The sequence below is a fragment of the Leopardus geoffroyi genome, chromosome B4, assembly GCF_018350155.1.
Source record: "Leopardus geoffroyi isolate Oge1 chromosome B4, O.geoffroyi_Oge1_pat1.0, whole genome shotgun sequence".
Taxonomy (NCBI): domain Eukaryota; kingdom Metazoa; phylum Chordata; class Mammalia; order Carnivora; family Felidae; genus Leopardus; species Leopardus geoffroyi.
This window is the reverse complement of record NC_059341.1, coordinates 129,112,550-129,133,216: the sequence shown is the minus strand read 5'-3', so window position 1 is coordinate 129,133,216 and position 20,667 is coordinate 129,112,550. Positions and strand designations below refer to the sequence as shown.

The window sequence follows — 20,667 nt, the reverse complement described above, 5'->3', positions numbered from 1 at the left end:
TCTTTTAGTTTCTGATATTATTCCATTATTTTTTCTTTGCTTGTAAATTTCAGGTCTCCCTCCCCTTCCTCGGTAACGTTAACCTTATTACTATGCTAATGTGTTGTAATAATGCATTTTTACACCACTAATGAAATGAAGCAAAGCAATGAATAAAAAGAAAGCCCAAATTCTTGCTTTAACTTTACCGAATTCCAGGGCAGGAGGGGGGGGGGGAATGTGGTTGGAGTACGGGAGGAGGAAGAGTAGGAAGCACGGTCGACCCGCAGAATAAAAATGATCCCCTTGTTTTCAGCGCGTTCTAGAACAGAGCTGCACGTCAGAGGAAGAAGGAAGCAGCATTCGAGCTAAAAGGATTGACATTAAACTTTGACACTTTAATGGTCTCTAGGATATTAGATAATATTTTATCATCTAATGTTCTTCTCCGACACGGTAGTGACATCAAAACCAGATAACGATCTCCTATCCCTGCAAACGTGCAGGGTGAGACTCATCCCCGCGGAGATAAGCCAGCAGGACCCCGGCTTCGCAGTTAACTTATCCAGAAGCTCCAGTGCAAACGTGTTTTACTTCTTCGCCGGGGACGCCGCTGTGTAACCGCTACCGTCTTTTTGCATTCTCCTTTGCTGGGTCTGCCGCTGAGATTAGGTAAACAGCGCTCCAGAGCTGCGGGAGAGCCGGTGGCGGTGCACGAGGGGTGGGGTGGGGAGCACCGAGGCCGCGGGTCTTTGCCTAAAGAGGCTGGAGGAAAGGGAGGGGATGGCGGAAGGGTCCCGGATGCGTCGAGCTGAAGGCCAAGAGCGGGGTTACTTGGCGGGAGCCAGGTCCGAAGCGGAGCGAGGGGCCGGACCTCAAAACCCTGGGGCCCTCAGCCTGACCTCTGGGGAGTGTGGTCAGTACCGCAGCCCGAGTTCGGCATCCTTGTCTTATGCACCCTCCCACCCCACGCCTTGCACTTTATCTCCGTTTTTGCATCCTTCCCCTGCCCCTTCCTGGAGTACTGTGGGCTTCCCGCTGCCTCATCTGCACCCAAGGGCCGAGAGAGAGGCGAGCGGAGGCGAGGCTGGGACCCGGGGCTCGCCGGGCTGGGGAGGGGTGGGGACCCGGGACTGGGGGGGGTGGGGTGGAGAAGGGGACCCCAGAAGCCCTGGGACCGAGCTGAGGAAAAACCCGGGAGCTGGATCGCGCGCCGGAGCTCGGGTCTCCCAGTCAGAGTTGCCCATCCCTCTGCGTTCTCCTCCTCTCCGGGCCTGTTTCCCCCTCCTTTGGGTTTTCTCTCCAGGCCTCCTCCTCCCATTCACTCTCACACCACTGGCCCCTTTGGCCTGCCGGTTTCACCCACTCCTTCCGTAGCTTCAGAGGACTCTCGGCGCCCCACTCGCGGCTTTAGGACTGGGAGGCTTTGGAAGTCCATTCAGTGGGATGTCGCGCGCGGGGCTCTTTTGCCAGGACGGAGAGCAAGAATGAAATTGGAACGGGGAGGGGCATGTCGTGCGTGCAAGCGTGTGTGTGTTGGGGGTGGGGGCAAAGAAATGCAGTTTTCCCGAAAGAACTGGGAGCTTTGGACCGGATTCTTAGATACAGAGCTCCAAATAATGTGTCCGAGCGCTTCATCGTGGCTCCTCGCAGCCGCAGGCTGCCCCATACCCTGCCCACGTCGGAGAGAAGCGGCGACCAGAGTAGAAGTGGAGGCGGGGAAACTTCCTACTTCCCACGACGGCGGTTTTGTCCAAGGGGGAGTGGGCAGGCTGTACCGCCCTGTGAGCCTGCCGGCGTCACGACAGCGGCAGCTGCGGACCCGTCCCTCTTCCCTTCCCCCTCTTTCCGCGAGGCTGGCCAAGCCCGAGGCGGCCGGGGGCGGTCGGGGTGGGGGGAGAAGGGCGGGGAGCTCCCAGCTAGCACCCTTTCATCCCAACCCGGGCCGAGATTCCGGCTCCGGGTGTTGCTTCCGCCCGCGTGCGAGTGAGCTGGAGAAGTAGAAGGGAGGAGCCTCGCGGGAGGGGGCGGAGCCCAGGCCGGGGCGGCCTCTCGGTCCGTGAGGCTGCGGCGCCTGCTATTGGCCAGTCGCGCCGTCACGGGGTGGAGGCGGGCGCCCAGGCGCGCGCTGGCCCCGCCCCCCGCCGGGAGCCCGGCCCGGGCTCGCGGTCCCCCCCAGCTGCACAGACATGACACAGACACACAGTCACTGCAGCTGCTGAGCGAGCCCGGAGCTCTGGGCACGCGGCGGCGGGGCCAGCCCGGAGCCCGGACCCCAGCGCCCGCCCGCGCCCCCCCTCCCCCCGCGGGCCTCCGCGCGGCGGCCCCCGCCTGGCCGGGCGCGGGAGGCGGGGATCGCGCGCCGGCTCCGGCCAGCGGCGCCCGGCTGCCGGCGGCGGCTGCAGCGGCAGCCCAGCTCCGAGCGCCCGGCTCTCGGGGAAGCCGGCGCGTCTCGAAGGCGGCGGCGGCGGCGGCCGAGGCCGGCGAGCGCTCCCGGCGGCAGCGGGGCCGCCCGCCCCGGCTCCCCGCACCCACCGCGCTGCGCAGCGCCTCCGCTCCGGTGACCTTCCCGGGGCGCCTCCCCCGGCCCCGCGCCCCCGGCCCCGCGCCCCAGGCCGGGGCGAGGCCCTCTCCAGCGCCTCCTAACCGCGGAGCCGCGGGCGGGCGGGCGGCGCAGGCCCGGGGGGAGGGGGCGCCGCGGCCGGCTGCAGCCTCCGTGCCGCCGCGCTCGGCGTCCGGCCCGGCCAGACTGCCCCTGCCCCGCCGCCGCGCGGAGCCCGGGCGCCCGAAGCTGGGGGCGCGGCCGCGCTCGCCTCGCGGGGCCGGGAGCGGGCAGGCCCTGCCCTGAGGGGGCGAAGCCGCGGGGAGCGCGGGAGGTGGAGCCGGCCCCGGCGGCCGCCCCGCGTCTCTCCCCAGCGCCCTCTTCCCAGACCCGGCCCGAGGCGGACGCAGGCCCCTACCCGTGCGGGGCGCCCCCGGCTCTGAAGAGTCCCTAGGGCGGGGAGCAGCTCCAGGCAGCGGCGCCGGAGGGAGAGGAAGAAGGGACTGTGCCCAGCCTGGGCGGCCCGGACCCTCCCCGCAGCTTTTGGAGCCGGGGGCCGCCCCGAAGTCTGCGGTTGGCACCACCGCTTGAGCTAGGGCAGCGCCTGCTGGGACCCCGACCCGGACCCTCTGCGCCTTGTAGGCGGCGGCGGCGCCGCCGCGCCACCCATCTCTTCCGCGGTCCCCCTGTGTTTGGCGGCAGTCACGGCCAAGGTAAGAGCCCGGGGGTGCTTGAGAGCCGCCCCGGGGACGCCCTGGTGAGCGGCGCCGGACAAGTTCTCCGAACCTGTAGCTGGTACCCCCTGTGAGGGCACACCCTCAGCTGTCTGGGCCAGGAACCCTGGACAAGCTGGAAGTACAAGTCCCCAAGTCTCTGATGTCCCCAGGACCCTTCTCAGGGACTGTCTTGCTCCTAGGCACATAGGCTGCTTAACGGGGAGCAAGCAAGGAGGAGTTTCCTGTTCAGCACCGGGAGGTGGTGTGCCCGCGCCCACCCCCCCAAACCCCCCGCAGCTTGTTAGCTTTGGGCACCTGTGCTTTGGGGAACCTGCTGTGTTTTTAGCTGCCCCTCTTCGGTGATCCTCACCTGCCTTTCCTGGTGTGATGCTGTGAAGAACTTTTCTTTGCTCCTTGTTGTAGAGAGTCGTGGCGATTTAGGGTGAGCCGCCACAGCTTTCCAGTCCCTCTATAGGACAGAGTGGTTGGGTGGCGGGGACATCTGTAGAGAGGAAACCTAACCAGAGTGTCAGTCCTGTTTCCACAAACCTGCTCGTGGGGAGTGATCAGTATATAGCGATCCAAGTATTCTTGTGAATATCTCTGTTGCTGAAGGCTAGAGTGGCTGACTCCCAAGGTTGGTGCTTCCTTATTTTGTTTATTGCTGTATTACTTTCTTCAAAGTTTTCCTTTTAAGGAACCTCAGTCTTATAAGCCTGTCCTTGCCTGTTTGAAATTTATTAAGCCTATGAGATTTCCCTGGAACAATCTGATTTTAAATGGGTCACTTAGGAAGGAACAGATTGTCTCTCCTACATTGACTCCATCCCCCCGGTGACCCTGTTTAATGGGGATGGATTGTTTCCGTCCCTGAGCTGATGTACCTCGGTTGAGCAGGTTTCTGTTGAATCCCGAATCCGTGAATTTTGTCACTCAGTCCATTAAAATGATCTCCTGAGGGAGCAAAATAGCAGCTTACATTTTCCGTGAATGTCACAGGAAGTTTTACAGGGTCTTATGTAAGTTGCCCTAGAGAGCACTCAGGCTCCTGCTTCCTTCTTGGGGGATGAGGTGGGACTTCTGGTGGGTCCGTCACCTCCCCCAAAGTCACCTCCCCTAAATGCAGATCGGTCCCTCTCAGACACAGGTGGAAACCCAGAGTGCTTATTCACTCCGTGGAGGTAGTCACCTCAGGCTAATTTTTCTCACTTCTCCTGTCTGCCCTCCCCAGGAATCAGCTTTGGTAGACTTAAGACAGGGGAAGGTTCTAAATAAGGAAAGGAATAAGTGGTGTTTTCTTTTCTCATCTCTCACAAATGGGTGACATGAATGAATTGCTTGCGGGCATGAGTCCTCACTGGGGATCAAAACAAAACAAAACAAAACCTGGCTTTAAGGTTTCACACATTTTAGTGAACCTTTATATTTGAAGAGTGTTTTCCTTCAGTGAAAATTGTTTGAAGAGAACACACGTTTATCGAGCCAGGCCCTGTTACTTCCATACCAGGAAGAAAATTAATTGGAACAGAGAGGCAAAAGTCCTGAAGATCTACATGTTAGTGGGTTTTCAAGGGTGGCGAGGAAAGGAAACAAATTCCCCTAACAGGATAAAGGGAAGGGATCATCTTTCCCTTCATCTTTCAGGGAGAAGATGGGATCACTCTGGAGTGGGCCCTTTTCCTTCAGGTAGTGAAATGTGCTAGCTGGTGGGTTAACTTTTGGCTGTAAGATAACGCAGATCGCATTGACTTTGGAAGCAGAACTAGAAGGGCCTTGGAAATGAAATGAAAAGTTTTCCTGGCTCCTCATAGGTCCCAGAGGACCTCCATCTCATTGGGATGATATGAAGGTTTCCCTACGTTCTTGGGTTCCTGAGCTGTGGTTTACTGTGGATGCTGATTGCAGGAGTATCTCCATTTTTCAGCCATCTACAGTGGCAGGACACTAGGGGACTAGTTTTCTATTCCACCACCAATGAAGAAAACATAAGGACCCATGTTACAAAAGGCTATGGTGTATCTTTAGGGCTCAGGAACTTGACTTTTTGGTACCTGATGTATGCTTGCACGAATGAGTGTATTCCAAATGCTTAAATGATGGGCCTCATCACATCTAAAGTGTCATTTAGGCAACTCAGAACCGGTTAACTGCAAAGTACTATGCAAGACTGAAAAAAACTCAGTTACAGTCTCTAAGTTTACAGGGGCTATACATTTCGGGCAGACAGAACCTCTTGCAGATTCCATCCTTTGGGCATCAGACCATGCTGACTTTGTGTTCCCTGAGAGGTTGTAATCCCCTTTTTGGTTTTGGACTACACCGAACACCCACAGTCTTCTGAGTGGAGTCCAGCATCAACTCCCTCAAACTTAAAATTTCTCACTTGTCATCCCTTAAAAGTACACACCTTGTATTTATACACATAGAACATTTGACAGTGTGGTTTCATCTCAGATGCTCTCTGCACTTTTAACAGCATTAAGTCATTAGTGTCTAGGTTTCTTCCAGCAGAATTGCAAGATAATTCTATTTCACTGAAGAACAAAGCCCCATTGCCCAGGCTTACCTTACGCACAGTGGCCAAACCTTATCAAAGCTGACTCCAGAGGTGAACAGACAGAAAAAGGTGAGAAGCAGAGTCCAAGAAGAGATTACCCATTTCAGAACACTGGCACCAAAAAAGGCAAATGTCACCAAGATTTAGGTCTCAGTGGATTCTAAAAGCCCCAACTCAGCATATGGAATTAGATTTAGTGTCTGGAACCTGTGAACCTGTATGAGTTATTATACTTTCCTGAACTCAGCCTGGGGTCTGGCAGACCACATTTGTGATCTTTTACGCATATGTGTAGTGCATATTTAGGTAGTTTGAAGGGAGCTATTGTTGTGGTCTAAGGAAAATGGTCAGCATAAAGCTTTATTTCTGTTATTAAAGCTTTATAGATTGATTCTCATAGGCACCGTATAGCCAGGGGGTAGGAGATTGGAGCAGGAAAACACTATTAAATTTGCCATTGGGCATCAACTAGTGAAAACTGGTCCTGCAAAAGATATATACTGTGGACCTACAGTGTGTGCGAAGTCTTGTGAATTTTAGGGACACCAGGTGGCAGAGGGAGAGTAAGAAGTTGAGGCAGAATACTGGTCTTCCTTAGGGTCTGTGAATAATGTGAAGGCATCTTTGCAGCCAGAGTTCTCAGAGAGTAGGGAGCATGCAAGGTCAGGGGTGTGTGTCCCAGGGCACTGGGAGCTCTGGGCACCCAGCCATTGACGCACTTTAGCAATATAGCCCCCCTCACAGGATCCACTAGTGTTGTTGAGGCTTTGCTGCTCTACTCTAGAGGATTTGACATTAAGAGGGACTCGGGTGCTGAGTTCCTCTTTGACCATATTGATGTTTGGAGCCCAGTAGGAAGCAGCTGGTAAAGTTACAGCATAACGCAATATATTTTGTTTTATTTTATTTTATATATGTTTAAATGTTTATATTTGAGAGAGAGAAAAAGAGAGTGCGGACACAAGCAAGAAGGGGAGGGGCAAAGAGAGATGAAGACAGAATCTGAAATAGGCTCCAGGCTCTGAGCTGTCAGCACAGAGCCAGATGTGGGGCTCGAACTCACCAGCCGTGAGATCACGACCTGAGCCAAAGTCGGACGCTTAACCCACTGAGCCACCCAGGTGCCCCTGAAATGTATTTTAGAAAACGTTTCTCTTTTTAACTCCACAAGCAGCCTTGCTCTGTGTGGAGGCTAGGGAGGTTTCATGTTTAGTTCAGGGAAGCAGACATCGAACCATTACTACAAGCTAAGTGCCGTTGTATAGGTTTCTGCAAAGGATGAGCTTGACTTTGCCAGAAGAGGAGAAAGGAAGAGAGTCCCAGTCGGAAAGAACAGCATGGGAACTTTAAAAGATGTACTGTGTATGGAGCACAGCCATTAGTTGATGTGGCTGGAAAATTTCTGGGAGACGGGAAAGCCTTGGTGTTAGAAGGGAGAGAATTTCCTAGGATTCCATGCTGGGGACTAGCTTCATGCTCCTTGTATTCAAATGGCAACAAGAAAGGTTTCTGGATAAGATCCTCGAGTACTAGTTGATTATGCCACATTGTTAATAGAAACAGGAACTCTCTTTTTTGTCCTTTATCCTTCTACATATAGCACTTTGCCTGTTCTTTAAAAAAACTATTAGCAATGCAAATAAAGGAAGGGTCCCTTATCAACCATAAGTCCGCCCTCTTGTGTACAAGAATTCCATCTGGGGCTTTCATTATGTGATTATGCAGCAGTGGGAGAAATGACAATGTTGCTTGACAAATGATACAGTATGGGGGAAAAAAAATCCTTCTCTGTGACAACAAATTCCATTTTGTCAGATTTGCTTCTGGGTAGAGTTATGGCCGTGTTTAGCACTTGAACAAGGTTCTTGTATTTGAATCATCTCAGTTGTGGCCTGAACTTTCTTTGCTGTTGGAAAGAGAAGAATGTAATAATGAGGATGAGTGTGTGTGTGTGCATGTGTGCAAATGTACGTGTGTGTGTGTGTGTGTGTGTGTTGTGGCATGAGGAAACTGTATAGTGAAGAAAAACCACAGTATAGCTGCTGGAGGATGTTAGGGAGGAAGGAAAATCACAGTGGCAGCAGTGAGCCCCAGTGCAAAATATATTTAGTGTTTTCAGAAATAGGAGCCAGACAGTGGAGGTAAAAGAAGCTTCTGTGTGCGTTTGCTTGTATCATCTTTACCTGTGTTGAGTGAGAGGCAGGGTGGTTTAAGTAAAATCGGAAAATCTGGGTCTAGCCTTGCATCATCTGTTGCTGACTTGCTGTGTGACGTTAGAATACTTCTTGACGTCTCTGGGCTTCAGGCCTTGTCTCTCTATACATGAGTTCTTTATCTTGCTACTAGGAATTTAGAGCCCAGAAAGGGAATGGGATTACCTAAGTTAGTTAGTGGCAAAGTTCGGACTTCTTAAGATTTCTGACTCTGAAACGGGAAGAGGCCTGGCCAGTTCAAAGGTGTACTTTACCTGGAAATATAAAACACCACAAGGATGGAACACTGAATAAAAGAATCACAAAGTCTTCGCTGTGTTGCTTGTAGCTTCTCTGATCTCTCTCTGATGTATTGGGCCATTCACACATAAGCAGCTAGACTTGCCTGCTAACTTATTATGTAATATGGAAGCCAGTTGATTTTGATGTTACCTATTCTTTGAGAACGACTTGAGAATTAAGTACCTCGTGATAAAAAGCAATGCTGAAAATTTTGATTGTTTCCACCTTAAGTAGATAAAAGCTGAGTTGACCCTTAGGGATTTTGCAAAGCCTGGACTCTAATGTGGAAAGGGGAACCCCTTTCATATGGCTGGGGTGGGGGCGGGTTACCTTGTAGTCAAGCTGTGGGGCAAGTGTGGGGGGAGGGATGTTTGGAAGAAAAATAGATGCAGAAAAGCACTTGGGTAGATGAACAAGTCGGGAAAAATAAAAACCAAGTTAATTTTATGCTTCCAAATTTGTGTTCTAGAAAGAAGGCTCTTCCCCCGCCAGACATTGATCTCCTGGGTGTAGAGGGTAGTGCTTACTGGAAAGAGGAGATTCGAAGTGAGTGCAGTGTAAATATAAGGTTTTTGGGGTTTTTTTTTTCATTATTATTTCAGTTTTGAAGCTAACTATAGGAATGCCGTATTTTAGGAGAATTTGCCTTGTGAAATCTGATTTTATTTAATTTTATTTATTTGAAGTTTATTTTTGAGAGAGGGAGAGATACACACAGAGTGCGAGAAGGGGAGGGGCAGAGAGAGAGGGGGAGACACAGAATTTGAAGCAGGCTTCAGGCTCTGAGCTGTCAGCACAGAGCCTGATGCGGGGCTCGAACCTTCAAACCATGAGATCATGGAAGCCGGACGCTTAACCGACTGAACCACCCAGGCGCCCCTGAAATCTGATTTTAAAGGTGAACACGTTAAGATAAGTAATTGGGGCACACCAGATTTTTATTATACAAAAGGGATTCATAAAAGACTCTTTTTAAGGGCTAGTTCCTTTATTGTATTTCAAATTATTTGATTATGACAATCATGATGGATGCTTTTGGGAACCTCTGTTCCATAAAACCAAGGATTTTTTTTTTTACTATAAACTTCTCAAATGTTTTAACAAATAACTCCCTATGTTCACCTGCCAAGGATCCTAATAAGGATCTGTTTTACTGAGAAGTACGGTAGTTATATTAACTTTCATAACCACTAACTAGCACCTAGTGTCCCCTCACGTACCTAGTTACTTGGGGCAGGTTTACTTGTTTAACTGCTCGTCTTCCCGGAGATGGCAGTCCTAACTACCCACCTGCCTGAGTCCCTTCACTGCCCCCACTGAGCTTCTCCCTCTGAGAATATATCAAAAACAGAAGCGGTTTAAGGAGGAAATTAGGTAAGAGTTTCCAGGATTGTGAGTTTTCCTAATTGCGGAGACATGGAATGAATTTTGTTCTCAGTCTACAGGAGAGGAGATAAATGTAGGAGATGTTCAGAATCATGCTTGCCTACTAGCTTGTCCTTTGCCGCATCTGAAATGTCTAGGGCTTTTAGTTTTGTTTTTTTGTTCCTTTATCTCTCATGAAAGTTCCCAGAAAAGAATTTGTTCTAGGAATGAAATAAAATGTGAAGCACTTATGGCTCCAGAGGTAATCTGGGGGCAACCTGGAGTTGTAGGCTGGGGCCAGAATGGAAAGTCCCGTGTCACCGGTAATTTTGGCCTCTCTTGTCACCTTATGGGGCTGCGCCTTGGACAGGCAGCAGGCGAAGATGGAGACGGAGCCCTGACCTGCTGGGAGAGGTTTGCTCTTTGCACAGTCCTTTTTCAAAGTGCCAAGGCCAGTCGGGAAGAAAGGCCAGTTGTGATCTTTCCACAGAAGCGGTAGAATTTAGGGGGATTTACAGCAGCACACGGGCATGTGGGGATTTCTTTCTTCCTCCTTTTTTTTTTTTTTTTTTTTTTTTAATTTAAATTCAGCAGGGAGTCATGGGCTCTCCAGTGTTCTGTGGCTAGGGATTGCCTTGGATACGTTGGACCACATACTTATTATTGAGTAAGGTTAACATTTCTGTGGCTACTGGGAAACACCCCCTCCCCTGCTTTGTTTCCAGAATGGCTGCATAGATCTTGAATATGCCAGCCTGTGTGTGTACCAGCCTCCTTGACTGATGTCAGCTCTCATCTGGGAATGGCATTTCCTGGTTGCTTCAGGAGCCAAGGGAGGCACAGGCCGAGTGACGGAGCAGGATGGGGCTTTTCCTTGCCTGCACGCTTGGTGCCTGGTGCTTAGTAGGTCTGCACCAGGTAAGCAGTTCTCACAGAACGGTTTGTTTGATGAATGAACAAATGGTCGTGTTTTCAGTGCTGGGGTGGGGGTGATGGGGGAGGGAGAGTGAGTAAACACCAGCAGACATACAGACTCGAGGCCTCTCCAGGAAGATGTTATTTTAAAAATGTGAAGGACATTTCAGGTCAGCAAAATGAATTCTCTTAGGGGTCATTGTTGTGGTTCAAACACTGATGGCTTTGTAACAAGGCAAGGGAAGTACAGTACCGAAATGTGTGGCGGATTTCCTTTGCTCTGAATTTGTGAGGATTTTGACTTTTTTTCTGGCACCAGACGAAGGGGCGTGCCCTAAAGCCTGTCAAATGTACACGCCAGGTGGCCTGGAAGATGCCTGGAAAAGCGGGATTGTTGCTGATGCTGTTCCCAGCACTGGTGAGGGTGATTATGAAGTGACCCGAGTGGAGCCGGGTGGGGGTGGCTCCCTCTTAGGAGGGGGAGGAGGGGGGCTTGGAAAAGCTTAGGAAGGCTGGAGCCTGCTCTCTCCCTGTAGGGAGACCTCTCCACTGCCATCTTGTTGTCTGGTCTCCTTTCGCTGTTTACATGGATCACTGGCACGTGGGCTCTTCCACGTCGGGGAAGTTCTCTGCATCGGGGGCAGAGCTGCGGTGTGGAGATGCCACCAGGGCTGGAGGAGACCTTGAGCCCCCCAGACCAACACCTTTCTTTCACAGCTGTGGTTACTGAGGCCGGAGGTAAGGAGGATTATCCGGAGGGGAGGTAGGACCAGCACCCAGCTTCCTGACCACCCCGTGTAGCCTGTGGCTCTGCCTTTTCACACCCGTGACTTCTGGGTGTCTGTCCCTAGCCCCCTTCCCTTCCCGTCATCGCTCTATGTCAGCTTGTTCCACACCCAAAAGTACGTTCCCCGAGTGCCTCCTTTGTGGCAGGCACTCTTCCAGTGGGTCATTTTGTGTCGTTTTGGCTTCCCGCACCCTTGGTGGTGGGCACGGCACTCTTGCTCTCCCCAGCTGCTGGGCGTGGAAGCTGAGGCTTGCGCAGGTCACACAGCCATGAAGCCTGGGGCTGGGACTCGACCCTGAGCTGTTGAGACTCGGTCTGCTGCCTCGGTACTGACCTTGCCTGGCTTCCCCGCCCGTCTACACTCGCTGTGTGCCCTACGACCCTGTAGGTCTTCTCCAGTCCTAGCCTATTGGCTGTTGCCCAGAAACGCCTCTTGTTTTCTTGCTTGGGCCTGTTAGTTACTGCTTTTCCCTTTGCTGGATCAGACTCTTCCGTCCTCCCTCTTTTGGTCAGAATCTCTCCTGCCTAGGGGCCCTGTGCACTCTGTGTGTCTTTGATGGCATTTCCTTCATTCATTCCACATCCACTAAGCCAACACTCTTCAGCCAACGTTCAGTATAAACTCCCATAATGTACAGGCCTCAGCTTGACATCTGCAACACGGGGGTGAGATCACCTGCCATCACCCGGGAGCCTCGGCGAGGGAGGTATATGCTAACAAGGGCATGCATGAAGGGCAGTGGGCACCGTGTGTTGGCAGTGTTGTGCTTGGGGGGTCGAAGAAGAGAGTCACTAAGAGTCTGGCTCTTAGTGACTAGGAGACAGAAGAACAGAGTGGGAGAGGCATTGCCCCAGACCCGGGAGACTGTGGCATGTTCTCATATGGTCTTCTGCGTGGCATCTTGTCAGTGTCTCTACCCTTTTCTTATTTCCTCACTGTGGCCGGGTTAGCCCATCTGTGTTCCTATGGGTGTGTCTTGCTACCCTCCTAGCACTTAGGAATCCTAAAGTAATCAGTCATTTATGAAATTAAATTGAAAGCCCTCTGTCCTTGCCCTCAAGAAAGATACTTGGAGAGATTTAAAGAATGTGTGGTGAGGCACCTGCGTGGCTCAGTCAGTGGAGCGTTGACTTCAGCCCAGGTCATGATCTTGCGGTCTGGGAGTTCGAGCCCCGCATCGGGCTCTGTGCTGACAGCTCAGAGCCTGGAGCCTGCTTCCAGATTCTGTGTGTCCCTCTCTCTCCTCCTGCCACTGCCCATCCCCCTGACCCTCGTGCTCTGTCTCTCTGTCTCTCAAAAATTAATAAACGTTAAAAAAAAATTAAAGAATGTGTGGTAAGTTAAATAACGAGAAGATTCAAATCAACGGTTGAGAGCAAGAATAGAAACCATGTGGCAGTGCAGTTAATGGTTGTAGATTATTGGAGCCGGATGGGAAACAGGAGGTGGGAGTTTACTTTAGCTGCTCAAACTCAGTGGAGGTAGGATTGGAGTTGGGTCTTTGGACTCAGGATAGTTAAAATCTGAACAGAAGAATTATAGGGAGGTCAAGGGGCCCACGTTAGGTGGACAAGTAAGTATTTCTGGGTGACAGGATTTCTTGGGTTTCTTTCAGCAAGGAGTTGGAGGTGAACTTGGCAAGCAAGGTTGGGGCCGTGGGCTTTTGGAAGGCAGGGTGACTTTGATCAGAAGGATGGTGTATTAAAGGCTGTGTTTTAGGGGCGCCTGGGTGGCTCAGTCGGTTGGGCGTCCAACTTCGGCTCCGGTCATGATCTCGCGGTCTGTGAGTTCGAGCCCCGCAGCGGGCTCCGTGCTGACAGCTCGGAGCCTGGAGCCAGCTTCGGATTCTGTCTCCCTCTCTCTCTCTGCCCTTCCCCCACTCACACTCTGTCTGTCTCTCGAAAATAAATAAGCACTAAAAAAAGTTTTTAAAAAAAGCTCTGTTTTAGGAAGATGAGCCCAACAGTATTGGGGTCAGATTGGAGTGGGGAGACATGGAAACTGGGAGGCCGTTGAACAGGCTTTTGCCCTGGTTCGCACGAGAAGTTCTGAAGACCACTGGGCCAGAACTGGTACGGTAGGGATGGTAGCCCAGAGGAGCTTCTGAACTTTTCTCTGATCCCAGTCATTGGTGCAGAAGTCAGATGGTTTACGGTGCCTCCTGGAAAGTTTACTTGTGACACTAGCGGTGTTCTTAAAATGGCACTTTCTCCCTTGGCTCTGCTGGGCAAGGGGATGGGGCTTGGGTCAAAATGCACCCTCCAGAGCCTCTTTTACTGGGGTTTTGTTCAAGTGAGCCCCGCGGTAGAGAGCAACGTTTTTCCTAGCCCTGGATGATAGTAAGGGATGGAATGGAGAAAATTCTTCTTTTCCTCCTGAGGGGTCCCTAAAGCAGTGGCAGCAGAGAGCTGAGAGCAGAATGACTGGGGCTCTGACGTCCGGCTCCCGATCCACCTTACAAGCGAAGCTGTGCTGTGTGTCCCGTGACTGGTGGTGTTTCTCCGCCTGAGCAGGGCCTTGCTGGGAGATTACAGTCCCCACCTTTCAGAATTGCAGAGTAAGCCATTCTGGATGACAGAGTTTTTCAAATCGACTAGCCTGATCCCTTCTAGATAAGAGAGCCTTTATTTTTAATCTTTAAGGAGTGAGGGCTTTTCTAGAATGTTCTGTGTATTTACCCTCACCGGCTCGCTATTGGCCACTGGAAAGCATCCAGCTTTCTTATCAGGACACACAAAGCTTGTTATGAACTGGCCCCTGCCTTTCTCTGCGGCCACATCCGCCTTCCCCCACCTTCATGCATCCCCACTCATTATCTTTTTTTTTCCTTACTGGCTATTTCCCCCTAAACCTGCCAAGCTGTGCATGTGTTTCTCCTCCTCTCTGATGAGTTCTTTCCCTCTGTCTGCCTCTGACACCTCTGTTTTTCCTTCACAACCCAGGACAGGCAGCCTTTCCTGCAAGTTTTTCCTGGTTCTGGGTGCTAAACCGCATCTGTGTCTGGGGCTGGACTCTGCCTCTGCATTTTCTACGCTGTATTCCTAGCTCTTCAAGCTGGCCGCCTTGCCGGGAGTGTGGGAGCCTTTCAGTAAAGAGGGCATCTTAGGGCTGAGGGCTCTTCAGTGTTTCCCCGGATGCCTGGACCGTGCTGTCCGCTCCGTACGTGGTGGCAGTGATTGTTATTTGGGATTTCATCGAATTTGCGTGTCCAGGCATAAGACAGCCCTTTCCTGCAGAACCTTGAGTGTTCAGTGTGCTGTAGGGGCACATGGGGTGTGCGTGTGTATTACCTTCTCAAGGTACCCGCAGTCTAAAGAGGGCATGCACCCTTGCCAGGGACCAGCATGGCTAATGTGGGGTGGAAGTGGGGAGGGGGCCCTTGCCACCTCTCCAGACAGAGAAGTGCCTCTTACACAAACCCCCAGGCTGAATGTTGAAGTTTCGCTTAAAGAACCTCTGCATCCCTGCTGCTTCCTCTTGTCTTGCTCCGTGTAACTATGTTGCCATCACCCTCACCACACCCTCTTGTGTCTGCTGCCTCAGCGTTGCATTTCTCTGCTTTCCTCCGTTGTCTCTGATCTTTAGCCTCTTCTTTCTTCTCCTCCTAGGCTTTTTTAAACCCTGATGGAGAAGGTCAACTCTTTCTTTCAAGCCGTAGTGGACCTTGCCCTCGAGTGTTTGATTCTTTCTGGTGGTGCTGCTGGTCCCTAGGTGCTGATGGAGTCTTTGACCGTGGTTTCCATTGTTTACTAGGCTTAATGCCGTTGCACGTTCTTTAGAGAACCAGTTGCAGAGTGGCACTTGGAGTAGATTGAGAGATTACCAGGCAGTGATGGGCAGTGGCTGAGGAGGATGGATAGACTTGCACAGAAGCCCAGCCCCAGCACCCAAAGACTCCGCTTCAGGTAACCAGCATGTTTATGTCGGAATTTTTAGAATCACCTCTAGTATTTGTGAGGTCCGTTTGGGTTTTTATCACACTGCCCTTGTAAGCCCGGCATTGGTGCCGCGTGAGTAGGTTTGCTTAGCGAATCAGGGAGGAGTGATAGATGAACCCTGGGCTTTATTGGAGGGCGTATGTGATCTGGGCACTGGCAACACTTTGTAAACTTGCACTTGGCATGGGAGTTGGTTTCATGGTTCACAAAGCCCTGCTACTTTTCCAATAGTAGTCTGACTTCATACACACCAAGGGATGCTTTCTCTGGCTCTTACTTATTGACATTTCCCTTTTTCTTCTGCTTGGATTTATCCCTAGCTCCTGTTGAAACAGCATTTTTGAGCTCATTAAATCTGTTAATGTGTCTGTAATGCTTAGGACAGAGCCATACACAGAAAACCACCATAAGTATTAGCTGTTGTAATTGTGTTATTATTTAGAGCTTCTCCACCGTTTCTCCCCTCTCCCTCACTACTTATGGTGGTCGTGCTTGGTAAAAGAAGGAAACCAATGGCTCTTGGGGCAGAGGAGGGGGCCACAGGCTTTGTCTTTTCAGGTCTGTCCAGAGATCTCAGAAAGCTTGCAGAGGCCCCGAAGGTAACGGCAAACACTAGCCCACTCATCACCTGAGACTGTTTTTCTGAAGCTTTCTGTCCCACCATGCTCCTTTCTCATATTGGGAAGTTGGCACCCCTGACTGGCAAAGGAGGTGAGAGTCAGTGAATGCTATAGGAGAGGACTCTTCCTTAGCAAGTTGTGTTTCACAGTATTTAAAATAACAGTAACCATAATAATGGTAACAGTTGCAGTGGTAATAGTCGTAGACCATCCGCTGAGGGCCTCTTACGTGTTTACGAGATACACTTTCCATGCAAGACACCTTTTGATGCTAACTACAACCCTCTGAGCTATGCCATTTTATTTTACAGGTGGAGAAACTGAGGTGCAGAGATGTGGTCATTGGCCTAAGTGTAAAGCCAGAGACTGGACCCCAGTTCTGTCTGTAGAGCATTTCCTCTTAATCTCTGTCCCATAATCCTCCAGCCCAGCGGTCTTGACACTGGGATATACACACCCCTGGGGACATGTGAAGCCTTTCCATGGAGTATGCAGATGTGGATGGCTTTAAGGGAATCAGTTTTCAGATTTTCAAACTCACATGTGAACTGTCCCCTGAAATTTATTGCACGGAGACCACTGCTCCCAGGTCCATGGACTGTCTTTTCATTTTCGCAGTCTTCCCCCGTGATTTTTTTTTGTTTGTTTGTTTATTTTTGAGAGACAGAGACAGACCGACAGACAGACAAATCGATAGTGGGGGAGAGCAGAGAGAGAGGGAGACACAGAATCCAAAGCGGGCTCTAGGCTCTGAGCTGTCAGCAGAGAGCCCGACATGGGGCTTGAGCCCACAAATCGTGAGATCATGAACTGAGCCGAAGTTGGACGCTTAACCAGCTGAGCCACCCAGGTACCCCCCCAAGTCTTCCCCTGTTTTTAAAGGGACATCTCTTACCCAACACGAATCTCCCTCTGGTGCACTGCTCTTGAGTAGAGAACCCTTCAAGAGGCACCAAACAGAGGAACTGTTTGAAATTGGCGGGCAGGAACCTTCTGTGAATGCAGCCACTGCCGTATGGCACCCCTTTGCAGACTCAGTCTCTCACCTGTTTAAACTTGGTGTTCAAGCAGGACATCTGGGCCCCTTTGTCATGCTGAGGAATGATGTAAATGTTTCCAATCTCCAAAAAAATAACTTGCTCTTGAATTTTTAAAAATGAGTGATGGGGCTCAGATGGTTAGATTCTGTTTAAAGATGTGATGTGAAGGTTTTACTTTATTTATTTATTTATTTATTTATTTATTTATTTATTTATTATTTTGTTAAGGTTTTATTTTAAAGTGTTACTGTTTATATGATATGCTGGGAATTCTGTCCTTAGAAATTAGTTTATGATGAAGAACTTCAGATATCAGCCTAAAAATAGGCAGGGTGGTGCAAGTTTTTCAACTTTCAGAATTCAAAAAATAGCCTGATCATTGTACTGTCCTTCCCCCGCCTCAGATACTGAAGTTTGGAGGGGACAGCTTCTAAGTTGGGTTTCTGCCACAGACTCTGATGCACCTAAATTTTTTTTTCTTTCTTAGAATTTCAGAGACATCAATGTCTCCTAAAGCTCATACATTGCACTCCAAGTTAAGCACACTTGACATTACGTGGGGTTTTAGTCAAATGTAAACACACTTTGAATTTTGATGAAACTTTTACGTAGGGAGCAAGACATGTGATCATGAATACCAGAATGCCTCAGTGGCTCGGTGAGGACTATTTCATGCATAAATGGTGGGAACCCCGTTCATACTGGTGTTAGGCAAAAAAAAAAAAAAAAAAAAAAAAAAAAAAAGGACTTTATCTGCCTAAGTAACTGAAAAATAGAGGGCAGCATCAGGAAGTGCTGGATCCAGTCCTCAGGAAGTCATTACTCTGTCTCTTGGCTCTGCTTTCTTATCTGTTGGCTCTGTTCTCGGGTAGAGTGTCCTCATGGGAAGGCAGGATGGTTGGTTCTTAGGCTTACATCGTACTCACCTCGCCATCACAGCTGAAGGAGGGCGTCTCTTCCCCAGTAGGCGTGGTGGGAGTCTTGGTCATGATCTGTTAGGAGGGCTGAGATGAAGCCCTGGGGCTGGTTGGGGGGAAAGTGACCAGTCCTGGTTGAATTGCTCAGAGAGTGGGGAGGGGTTGCCAAGAGAAGCTGGCCAACCAAATGCCCCCCAAATGCCCAGTGGGAAGATGAGCCTGGAGATCTTGAAGTCATATCAAACTAACCACAAGTCTCTAAAACCCTTTTATTCTCCTGGGTAAGCTTCCCTTACACCAACCCGCCAACCCCCCCCCCCCCCCCCCCCGCCACCCCCGCCACCAGCCAACACTTTCAAGGTTAGGATACCCATGTGCCCAATGACACAGTGACATTAGTGATACCTTCTGTTCCCTGCTTTGGTAGTTTCAAGACTTTGAAAGAAATGCCAAAAAAAAATCCCTGACATAGTGTATTCTGTGATTTTTAAAGACCGTGAGTTATGTGATTAAAGAAAAGAAATTAAAAAATGTGGAATTTCACGGGTGTCAGTTTGCTTGGGCGGCCGTCACAGAGGACCGCAGACTGGGGGGCTGACACAACATTTATTTCCCCACAGTTCTAGAGGCTAAAAGTCCAAGATCAAGGTCTCAGCAGGCTTGTTATTTTGGAGGTTTTTCTGTTGGGTTGTCTGTGGCCATCCCCCCACCGTCTCCACATGGTCCCTCTAAGTATGATTTGTATCCATCTCCTTTTATAAGGATACCAGTCAAACTGGATTAGGGAAATCATCTCTTTTAAAGAGATGGCCTCCACAAGCAGTCACATTCTGGGGTCCTGGAGGTTAAGACTTTAGCCTATGGATTTGGTGGGAGAGGGGGGAGGGGAGACACAGTTCAGCCCATAACACCATCCTGTCTTTCAACTCTGTGAATGGGTTATATTTTGAAAAATAATACTAATGCACACACCTTGTTTAAAGCACAAATTGGTAACAGATTCGCGAATGAAATGCAGACAACCCATTACAGGGTGGTAAGCTTGACTCTGTGATTTGGGTAACTCGTCCCCTTAATAGGAGTAGAAATGCTTGGGATCCCGTGGTGGGACCTGGACCTTTCACCTCCTTAAGCTCAGCTGCCAGTGTTGTTCAGGTAACAGTTTCCCTGAAATTCCCTGAGGGTGAACTTGGGTTGTGGAACGAGTTTTAGGACTTTTTGCAAAGCTGGGTAAGAGGCTGCGTTGAGGCAGGATTCTTGCATTAGCTCAACAGCTGGTGGCCAAAGCCGGTTTCCTTTACTCTTTCCCTTGGAGCAGGTGCATTATTTGACCTTGAGCTCTGTTGGGCCCCCCTTGTGCCCAGGCTGGTGTGTGTGAAGGAGAAATCTCGCCATCCTGTATTTTGTGTCTTAGGGAACAGAATTTGCAAGTGAGGGGTTTTATGAGTCACCTTGACCCAAGTCCCTAAAAGGGCCGAAATCACTTTCCATTCACACTCCGGGCTCATCTCTAAAGTCGGCAGGTGACAAACCTGTCAGCTATTCTCCTTTGCTGAGTGGTTGTTACTGAGACCAGGAACAACTGAGACTAGTAACATCTGGTCTGTTGATGGAGCATCACAGCTGAAAAGATGGGGGGGGTGAGCAGCCGCCTCTCAAATTGTAGTCTTTTCATGTCAAAACCCCCAGATGTCCCACCCAAACTGTGCTTACCTACAATCCAGAAAGTTCAGTACTTACTGCTTAGGAAAGCCCTCTGCTGCAGGACGTGGTTGAAGGGTACGTATGTTGCCCGGAGAGAGGATGAAGTTTTGAAAAATCCGTCCACAGAGTAACACCCCTTCATATGCCAGCGTGGGTTGCGGTAAGCGATTTAGGGATTGTCTTCACTGAAAGCGGGTCACCGTCCCTGGGAGACTAGGACTCAGGAGGTGGAAGTTTGGGCAGAACATGGTTTATTGTTATTCACTAGCTCAGCCTTGGGCAAGGCACTTGCCTTCTCTGTATGGGATTCCTGTGGCTGCTGTAACAAAGTTCTGGAACTGGGCTTGGGTGGTCTAAAACAAGTTTCACAGTTCTGGAGGCCATCTCAGGGTGTCGGCAGGGCCATGCTCTCTCTGACAGCCCTAGGGGAGGGCCCTTCCTTGTCCCTTCTAGCTTCTAGGGTTTGCCTGGATCCTTGGCTGTTATCACTCTGGTCACATGGCTACCGGCTCCCTGTGTGTCTGCACACTGTCTGCCCTCTGTGCACAGCTCCGTGTCCAAATTTCCCGTTTTGTACGGACACCGGTCATTTTCGATTAGGACTCATCCTAATGACCTCATTTAAACTGGAATCTTCTGTAAAGACCCTGTTACCAAATGTAGTCACATTCTGAAGTCCTGGAGGTTAGGACTTCAACATACCTTTTGGGGGGGAGGGAGGACACAAGTCAGCCCCTTGCTCCCCGAGCTTTATTTTTCCTTTTCACAGGGTCCGTTATCTGTTCCCATCTTCAGCGTAAGGATCAAACACAGTCACGTCCGAGAGCACTCTAGAAAACATATCCCCTGAGTGACGGCTGAATGCCCTATGAGATGTTAGATGTGTCTTCTTCCTGGTTTCTGGTACCTAGTGAGCGTTCGGATCTGGCGCATGCCATGTTCTCTGTGATTTTTCAAGTAAAGGTCCTTTGGGGACTGTGAATGTTTGACCGGGGCTGTGCGTTTGCCGGAAACTCGGGGCAAGTTGTCTGTGGGCTTGCAATGGGTATGTCGCCCCGAGGATGAAGCTGTGCCCCCACAGAGTCTGAGAC

At 50.5% G+C, this 20,667-nt stretch overlaps 1 protein-coding gene across 3 annotated transcripts in view; it reads left to right on the top strand.

Moving 5' to 3' along the window:
• Nucleotides 1-387: 387 nt before the first annotated feature.
• Nucleotides 388-20,667, top strand: part of LARGE1 (LARGE xylosyl- and glucuronyltransferase 1) — a 543,301-nt gene continuing 523,021 nt past the window's right edge. The window contains exon 1 of one of the 3 annotated variants that reach the window (XM_045467269.1): nucleotides 388-651. The gene's annotated coding sequence lies outside the window, so the exon portion shown is untranslated. Of the gene's footprint in view, nucleotides 652-2,697; nucleotides 3,235-20,667 lie in introns of those variants that run through there. The other 2 variants (XM_045467268.1, XM_045467270.1) reach the window with 2 other exon arrangements.